Source organism: Bidens hawaiensis, unplaced genomic scaffold, assembly GCF_021521415.1.
Source record: "Bidens hawaiensis isolate Kalapana, Puna unplaced genomic scaffold, B.hawaiensis_p1.1 tig00020887_1, whole genome shotgun sequence".
Lineage (NCBI taxonomy): Eukaryota > Viridiplantae > Streptophyta > Magnoliopsida > Asterales > Asteraceae > Bidens > Bidens hawaiensis.
In genome coordinates, this window is record NW_027493214.1 from 116625 (window position 1) to 126063 (window position 9439).

At 36.6% G+C, this 9439-nt stretch overlaps 1 pseudogene; it reads left to right on the forward strand.

Annotated features, from left to right (window-relative positions):
• Positions 1 to 1982: 1982 nt before the first annotated feature.
• On the forward strand, positions 1983 to 2552 carry LOC143561932 (nuclear transcription factor Y subunit B-3 pseudogene; annotated as a pseudogene).
• The last annotated feature ends 6887 nt before the right edge of the window (positions 2553 to 9439 follow it).

Genomic DNA, 9439 nt, shown 5'->3' on the forward strand with positions numbered 1-9439 from the left:
GCGTTAGCTTTACACCCCCTCATTCATCGAGTATGAGATTGTTGCAAGTTACTCTTCCATGCATGGTACTTACATGATGTCACGATAATAGGAGATGCCATTGAAGTGGCTAAAGCCTTAGATATTATAAAATCTGAGGGGCCATGTTTGGGGCTTGAGCTTAATATAAAGAAAACTGAAGTCTTTTGGTCACCTTGCAATGGAGTAAAGACAAAAGTAGATTTGTTTCGTAGCGGGATTGGGAGGCCGAAGTTGGGTGTGAAGCTCCTTGAAGGGGCGGTTAGTTGGGACGCCAACTTTATCAGTAGTTTGGCCATTAACAGAGCTTCAAATGCAGTGAACCTAATGATATGTTTTACTTGCTTGCGTGACCCTCAATGTGAGCTCCTTGCATCGCTCCATACGGGGTTTGCTAAATTGTAATTTGGCCTTCGAGCATGCAAGCCTATGTTTGTTAAGGATGTTGTCTTTGTTTTTGACAGCGGGCTCCGAGAGGCAATTGAGAATATTGTGGTATGTAGGGTCCATTTTTTGGGGATTTTCAATGGAGACTAACATCTCTCCAATCCATTTTGGGGGCTTAGGTTTATATTTAGCTGGGGATGTTTTCACCTATGCTTTCGTAGCATCAAGGGCACAATCTTGGAAGTTACAGGACCACATTTTGTGGGATTGTGGTGTTGATGGGTTGGATTCGGATTATGGTTATGCGGTGGATTTCTTGCATCGTTTTCTTCCGGATCTTGATCTAAGCGATTTCGCTAATAAGGACCCCCCCCCCTCCCCAAAGCTCAACATGCTTTGGTGAGTGTACTTTATAGTAAAATCGTCCAATGCTTGGGAGAGAAATTTAGTTTATCCAATCGTCAGAGAGTGGTGTTAGAATGCCTTTAGGCTCCCCATGCTCAAGATTTCTTGACCGTCATCCCCATTGAAGGGTTAGAGCAATGCATGTTAGCAGTGGAGTATCGGGTAATTCTTAAATATCGATTAATGATCCCATTGTTCCCAGTTAATCAGCCATGTCCGGTTTGTCGTAAAGTTTGTTTGGATAATTTTTGTTAACATGTCATTCATTGCAAGGAGCTTCCAGGGTTTAAGACATGATTTGGTCAGATGTGATGTGTTAAAAACGAGTGGGGATCTCGACAAAAAGAGAAGCTCCTATGAATTTCCTGTCATAACCATTTGAAGGAAGATCTACTCTCCGGCCAGCAGACGTTCTAGTGTTTGGATGGGCAGGGGGAAACACGTTTGTATAGACCTTACTAGAGTATCCCCCATTGTCGAGCTTAGGGATACCGGGTTTGTTGTTAGACAGGTCGTGTTAAATGCGGAATCTAGTAAAGATTGCTAAGCATGAGAAAGAATGTGCTGAGAATCAACATGTCTTCATTCCTTTCGCTTTTGATACATTTGGGTTTCTTGCCCCCGAAGCTATTACGTTTCTGAAAAGAGTTTCGCAGGTCGTGCACAGTAAATTATCGACGCCAAAGAACTATAACTTTGTTTTCAGTAAGATCGATTTTGCAATTTTAAAAGGGGTGGCTACACAACTTGTTGCCCGCTTACCCACATCTTTATTGTAATTGAATCCGTTTGTTCTATTATTAATGAAACTAAAACATCAATATTTCAAAAAAAAAACATGATTTGTTAAAACTCAACGAACCTTAACGATCTTTCCATACAAGCGTCTACTCGTTTTAGTATTTTAATCAATCTAATCTAAAGTAACTAGCGAACCGCAACACTCATTTTAGACAAAGCAAAAAGTCAACAAAAAATAGCATCTCACCATCCAACCGTCCAAACTCTCTCCACTACCATCCACACTCCACCATCCCGCCACGTCACACTCCACTTATCCACAAACAAACGGCTCTTACCCCTCCCACGTGTCACCAATACCGCGTTATCTCCACCTCGATCCAACGGACCACACCACTCCAATCCCACATTTCGCGCCAACCACACTCTCCATGGCGGATTCCGACAACGAGTCAGGCGGCCACAACACCGGCAGCGGCGAGCTATCGGCGCGAGAACAGGACCGGTTCCTGCCTATCGCTAACGTGAGCCGAATCATGAAGAAGGCGTTACCGGCGAACGCGAAGATATCGAAGGACGCAAAGGAGACCGTGCAGGAGTGTGTGTCGGAGTTTATCAGCTTTATTACCGGCGAAGCGTCGGATAAGTGTCAGCGAGAGAAACGGAAGACGATTAACGGCGATGACTTACTTTGGGGGATGACGACGTTAGGGTTTGAGGAGTATATTGAGCCGTTGAAGACGTATTTGTCAAAGTACCGTGAAATGGAAGGCGAGAAGATGACTACCGGACGGCCGGGAGACAAGGACGGTTCGATTGACGGTGCCGCCGGAGCCGCCGGCGGCGGCGGCGGCGGTGGATATAATGTGATGTACGGAGGGTATCAGATACAGCACCAGATGTATAATTCGGGTAAGTATAGTAATCAGCAAACGGGTTTGGGTAGTCCGACGGGGAGGTCGGGTAGTATGGGTGGGTCGTCTTTGAAGCCGGGTAGGTAATGTTTAGGGGAATTAATTATTTTTAAGGTGATATTATTAATATTCTAATTGGCTTTTTTTTTATTTTTTATTTCTGATTAGTTATTGACATGTGGGTTTCTTAAATGTGGTTTTAGCTTTTGTGTTTAGTTTTATTTTTGTTGCCGAATATAGGTTTTGAAATTTGAATGATTGATAGTTTTATATACTTTAACGTCTTTTAACTTTTATTTTTAGAATGGTGAATTTTATTTTTGTGTTTAAGCCTCCGCATAGTTTAACATTATAACTGACTGATGAAGGTGATTAAAATTGTCTTTAAAATTTTTTTACTTTATATGGGTGTCGGTAAGTTTCGGTTGATATCTCTACCATTACTTGATTTTAGATTTTCTGAGTTTGAGAAGAGTCAATTAAATCAGGCAAATTGGAAATAAATAATCACATCTTTTGTGTATTGGTGATAATAATCTTACTTTTAAAAATCACTAACAACACTTAACGATGGAACTGCTTTTTGTCTCAATGGTCTTCCGTTAAAAAACACTTAACGCTGTTAAGGTTATTTCCGAGTTTCAAATAGGGATGGCAATGGGTCGGGTCTGGGACGGGTCTAGGTATTCCCTGACCCGGGCCCGTTTATAAAACCCCATCCCAGATTCGTCGGGTATTTATTGGGTAATTACCCATCGGGTCTCGGGTATACCCACGGGTTTCGGGTATACCCGTTAGTTTATTAAAAATACTCATCGGTTATACCCGTCAAGTTTCGACAATATACAACTGGTCAATATGTTTTTTTAATTGATTGCTTATTGATATACACATAATATCTTTTTAATAGTCTTGAATATTACTAGAATGTAAAAAAATTAATACAATAGTTAACACAAATTAGAAATATTAATTTTTATATTTACATATATATACATATATATGTATATGTATATGTATATGGATATGTATATGTATATAGATATATAGTTATTGGGTACTTCGGGTACATAATCGGGTAATCGGGTCGGGTAATCGGGTATATTAGAAATCCCAGACCCGTCCTAAACCCGCGAAAAATTTAAAAACTAATCCCAGACCCGTCCCAATTATGTCGGGTATCAGGTTTTCCCATCGGGTTCGGGTTTCACTTCCATCCCTAGTTTCAAACGGATGTTTTAGGGCTTTTGATCGAAAGAATGATACAAGTCAAATGATGTAAAACTTATCTCGAAACGATGTATCAAATGGATTGATTTTTGTTAATTGAAAATTCAAACACCCGAATTGAAACAATGTTTCGTCGTTTGGATCACCGTTTCGAGATAAGTTTTACATCAGTTGGCTCGTATCCTTCTTCCGATCAAAAGCCCTAAGACATCCGTTTGAAACTTGGAAAAAAACATAACGGCGCTAAGTGTTTTTTAACAGAGGACCATTGAGGCAAAAATAGTTGAAAGGTTAGACTGTTGGTAGTGATTTTTAAAGATGAGATTATTATCGACCAATACAGAAAGGTGAGATTATTTCTTTCCAATTTTCCATTAAATAAAAATGTAATAGTAATTCAGTATAAAATGCATAAAAATATTGTATTAGAGAATACCTATCTAACAATTGCTCTCCACATCGTTGAAAATGATGTACTACATTTTATAGACAAACACTCTTAGGGGGTGTTTGGTACAGAGAATGGAATTGTAGAGAAATGGAATAGAGAAATGGAATTGCAGAGAAAGAGAATTGGTCTGGAGAATGAGAATTGGCTGTTCTGTTTGGTAGTACAGAGATTTCAGTAGAGAAATATAGCTGAGAATCATTTCTCTTGTTTGGTACATAGAAAATAAACAGAGAATTATATCAACTTTATCATTAGCACAAGTATTTTTTTCATAACAAATATTTATTAAAAAATAAAAAACATATAAAAAGATGCATAAATTCCAACCAAAATATGCATTGATCAAACCAATTCACATACAAAACATAGTTTTTAAGCAAAAAACATCAACTATAGTTAAAACCAATTCACATACAAAACATACTTCAACCATACACAACTATCCCATTGAACCATCGGTATACAACTCGACCATCTCAATTTTCTCTTCTATTGTCAACGCAAGAAAAGAACGTCCTAGATCCACATCTTTACCAATCAAATGTGCTGCTTTGAACCGTTTTTTCGTAGTGATACCTGGTAAAGCTTTCAACTCATCACTAACATTTTCATAGATTTCACGAGCCTCCATACCTTCTTTTCTAAGTTGTTCACCCACCATCTCCCCAAATCGAAGCAAAACTTCCTTGATATCTTTGCAGGACTCTCGATATATCTCATCTGCGTCCGTGCTTCTACCTCTTTTGCGCTTGCTTGTTACACTTCCTGTTTGTCCTTCAGATCTATCAACATTTGGAACGACTTCATCAACAAAATCAAAGTCTTCAATATCAACAGGTGAGCTTTTTTGCGTCTCTTGAACATCTTCTTCTCCAAGGTCAACTGCTTTACTACCAGTAGCTCTATCCTTACCGAATATGGTACACAATTTGTCATAGAAAGGAAATGACTTGTCACGAAAATTCACAGCACATTTGTGAGACTACAAGACAATTACAAATAAATTAGACTAAAATTTTAAAATCTAAAAAACATATTTTTTAGAATATACATTCACGTATTCATTCCAAACACTATCATCGGCAATAATACAACATTTTTGTTCATCCCAACCAAACCCACTTGTATGCACCATATCATATACAATGCTAAAGTGTGTCTTCAATGTCTTCATCCTAGACTTTATATGTGGTTCTGCTTTGAGGCCAGAGTTAGGAAGACTTACATCTAGCAATTGTTGAACACCATTTAAATAACCTGGTTTGAATCCATTGTCAGCGCCAGCATACTTTCCGGATGCATGTATCTCCATTAATGCATCAATTAGCTTTGCATCTTCATCATTTGTCCAGGTATGCTTGCTCCGAGTAACTCCTCTCACTATATTTGAATCTGCCATGTCTACGTACAAATGCATAATTATACAATTAAAAATCATAATTCATGTAACTACAAATACAAATATAACAAGAAACATTAATAAGAAACAAATAAAGTGCATAAATAAACATTAATAAGAAACATCCTTGGTTCTACAAATAAAAAATACATAATTGTCAAACATAATTAAGAAACATTGTTGGCACGCTGCGCACGCATCGCAGTCCAACTATTAAACATTTCATTAGCAAGAAGGTCTCTACGATCGGTCCATTCTTGTGAGGGCTCGATCATAGAAATAACATTGTCATGGTCATTTGCAGGTTGTGTGTGATTTACTGGGATTTCGTTATCAAAAGGGTCTTCACTCATTGTTGTTCGTATGAAATTGTGCAATAAACAACAAGCAATGATGATACGTGGCATGGACTCTATGGGATGATATGAGTTATCACGCAAAATTGCCCATCTATCTTTAATCATTCCGAAACATCTTTCTATAACATTCCTGGCCGATGAATGTCTCATATTAAAGAACTCCTTAGCATTCGTAGGAGGACGAGACAAATCGTTAAGATGATAACGTTGACCTCGATATGGAGTTAAAAATCCTTCACCATTTGTATAACCGGCATCACAAAGGTAGTATGTTCCTACAATTAACCATAAACTCTGTTAATTATCATACTTAAATCTATGTATATTCTTTGAAAATTGTCTATCACATACCCGGAGTTATTTTAAGACCATTGGGTCTACTGATTGCATCACGCAAAACTCTACTATCAGCTGCAGAACCCTCCCATCCCGCTAAGACATACGTAAATAAAAGGTCTCTCGTACATACTCCGAGTACGTTAGTACAAATCTGCCCTTTTCTTGTACTATAAGGTTTTCTATCAATAGCAGGGACTTTAACTTTAATGTATGTTCCATCTAATGCTCCTAAGCAACCCTGGGTTAAAAGAAATCATTACTTACTAATGTATGTTAGCAAAAAATATCTTTAATAAAAAATGTGTTTGACTAACCTTAAACCATTTCCATCTTTCATCAGTTTCATTATCTGGCACTGGCACGGGTGACTTGTAGAGTTCTTTGTGTAATCGACATATAGCATTTAAGACTAACTTGAAATACCGACTTACAGTTTCCCCGGACCGAAGAAATCTGTTGACTAGTATCCTATTCTTTGCATTATGAGCAAGGGTATGTAAAAACATAGCAACTTGCTCATCGACTAGCATGTTTTTACTATTCTTTAGTCCCCCTCTAGTTTCTAGCATATCACAAAGTGTTGTAAATGCATGTATATTCATTCTTATGTTAACAACACTCGTAACATCACTTTCATAAACCATCCTCACCATGTTTTCACGCCTATTATGGTAACTCATTAAATATTTTGTACGTAAAGTCATTGACTCAATCGACCGACGGAAATGATAAGTACACAACATCCACCAACGAATCGTAACATGAATGACATAAAATGCACCTATGGCAACTATTCTTTGTCTGGAAGGTGATCTTGCCATCTACACATAAAAATATAAGAAAATTCAAGAAAAACAAATAACTCCAAAATCTTTAAAAATAAAATTTTATTTATTTCTACTGATGAAACATAGATATTACTCCAAAATATAATCCAAATATTAGTTTGCTTTGTGTCTGTTAAATCTAAACTTCATTTAGCTAAGAATATTGAAGCAGTTGCTAATTTAATCAACAACATAAACCTAATTCATGTTCTACCACTTAATAGAATAAGATGTATAATGAAAACAAAGTGTTGGATTAAAGGAGAACTCACAGGTTAGGTTTGCTGATGATTAAATGATTGATAGAAGCTGATTCCAGGTACGGCGGCGATGCTGATGGATGTCAGGTGACTGCCGATGCTGATGAAAAAAAAGTATATCAGTTTGCTTTGTGTCTGTTAAATCTAAACTTCATATATATAACAAATCAAAAGAGTTCATAGTTCCTATTATACACTAAACTAGACCTCACGATAGTTTATAATAAGCGCACCATGTTCAGAGGAACCAAACTTATATATTGTCCAAAAAGAAAAAATCCAAAATCTTCATCCTAAATAAACATTTCTAAACTGATATCTAACTAATCCAAACAATACCCATGTATCAGTTGTATATATCAAAAGTTGAGGGCATTATCGAATGCTAACAATACCTATGTAAGAATGCACATGTTAAAGCTGCCAAAATCATACACTATGAGGCTGCCAAAGTGCACATGAGATTGCAGGTAAATTAATGCAAAAACGCAGCCAAAATGCACACCAAAATGCAGCAAAATAAAGTGCAAAATTGAGCTAAAGTGAAAGAAGCTTCCAAGTTATCTTATAAAGTGTCAAAATGGACACTATGAACCGGCGAAATTACTCATCAAATCCTAGAACATGAATGCCAAATCTTGCATCAAATTGCACCACAAAATTATGTGAAAGTGAACATGTAATTGTAGGAAAACGAATATCCATCTCAAAATAACCAATCATAAATCATAATAGGTTCAAATTTTATGAACGTGAAAAAATAAATCTCAAAATAATCACACATAATAGGTCTAAATTCCTCCATCCCCTAATGAAGAGTGAAACAAAGAAAACCTGCAAGTGTAAGTGTAAGGCTCATTCCTCAAATGGCTTGCAAAACATACACCATAATTTACAATAGTCTAGTCGAAGATATTGGTTTACACAACGATGGATTTGTAACATTTCACATACACAAAGCCAGACACCTCCAAATCAATTAAATAAAATGAGTCAACAAACCTAAAGAAAACTTTATAGACTAACACGAAAGGACATGTAATTTATAAGTATAACACATGTGTAACCCTCTACACAACAACCTTCAAATGAAATGAACAACAAAATAAACTAGTGTCTTTAAGAAAATTGACAAAATCACAAACAATGAACCACTAATTTGAGTGCAATCAAGCAATAAATTAAAGATAAATGATAATTGCAAGACCTGCCGAAGGAGGCGACAACCGCAGTTAGAAAGGGAATTGGTCAACACTACCGCATAATCGATTAGCAATTATAAAGGTTATTGAAGGAATAGGTGAATGTTGCAACCGATTGGTGAGTGACTGTCGAGATAACGATTAACAGGAGGCAATTGGGTTGCGGTGCTATCCTTGCTGAAGGAGGAAAATGGGAGAGATGAAAAGGAGGAAAATGGGAGAAATGAAACCCTAGAAATCAATTCTCTGCTTTTTTTAGAGAAACAAAATCAGAGAAATGGAAATGGTTTATTTACATTTCTCACCTCTTTCTTTCATAAACAAATAAGAGAATTCTTTCCAATTCCATTTCTCACCCCTCAATTCCCTCTACCAAACACCCCCTTAATGATTTGTTTTTAGAATAATAAAATATAACTCCAATATTAGCACTAGTCAAGCAATTGATAAATGCAAGGTGTTTCTTTGTTTCAAATTTCAACAATCAATTTTAGTATTTTACAGAACTAAAACAGTCCCTTCAAATTAGCAAATCTTTCAATTTATCAATGTAGTGGATGAATGATGAGTTCAAGCATAGGTCTTCTTTTTACATCATGATCAAAATCATATGAATAGATCTCGGTTAAACTTAGCTTTTAAGTAATTCATACGCAAACAATTCAATGAACCAGACTTAAATCTATTAAACGTTCAAGCGGGGATAACATAACTACATTTAAGCATTCGAACGCAAAGCATCTCATCACAGAACAAGTAAAAGACGTTCATTTATTTTTAACTGTTTTCGTCATTTTAAAAGCATCGTTATAACCAGATAGAATCCGCCATTTAATTGTAAACGTTCCGTTAAATAAACAGGTGCATAAACCCGTCCAAAATCGCATACATAACTAAAAATAACAAT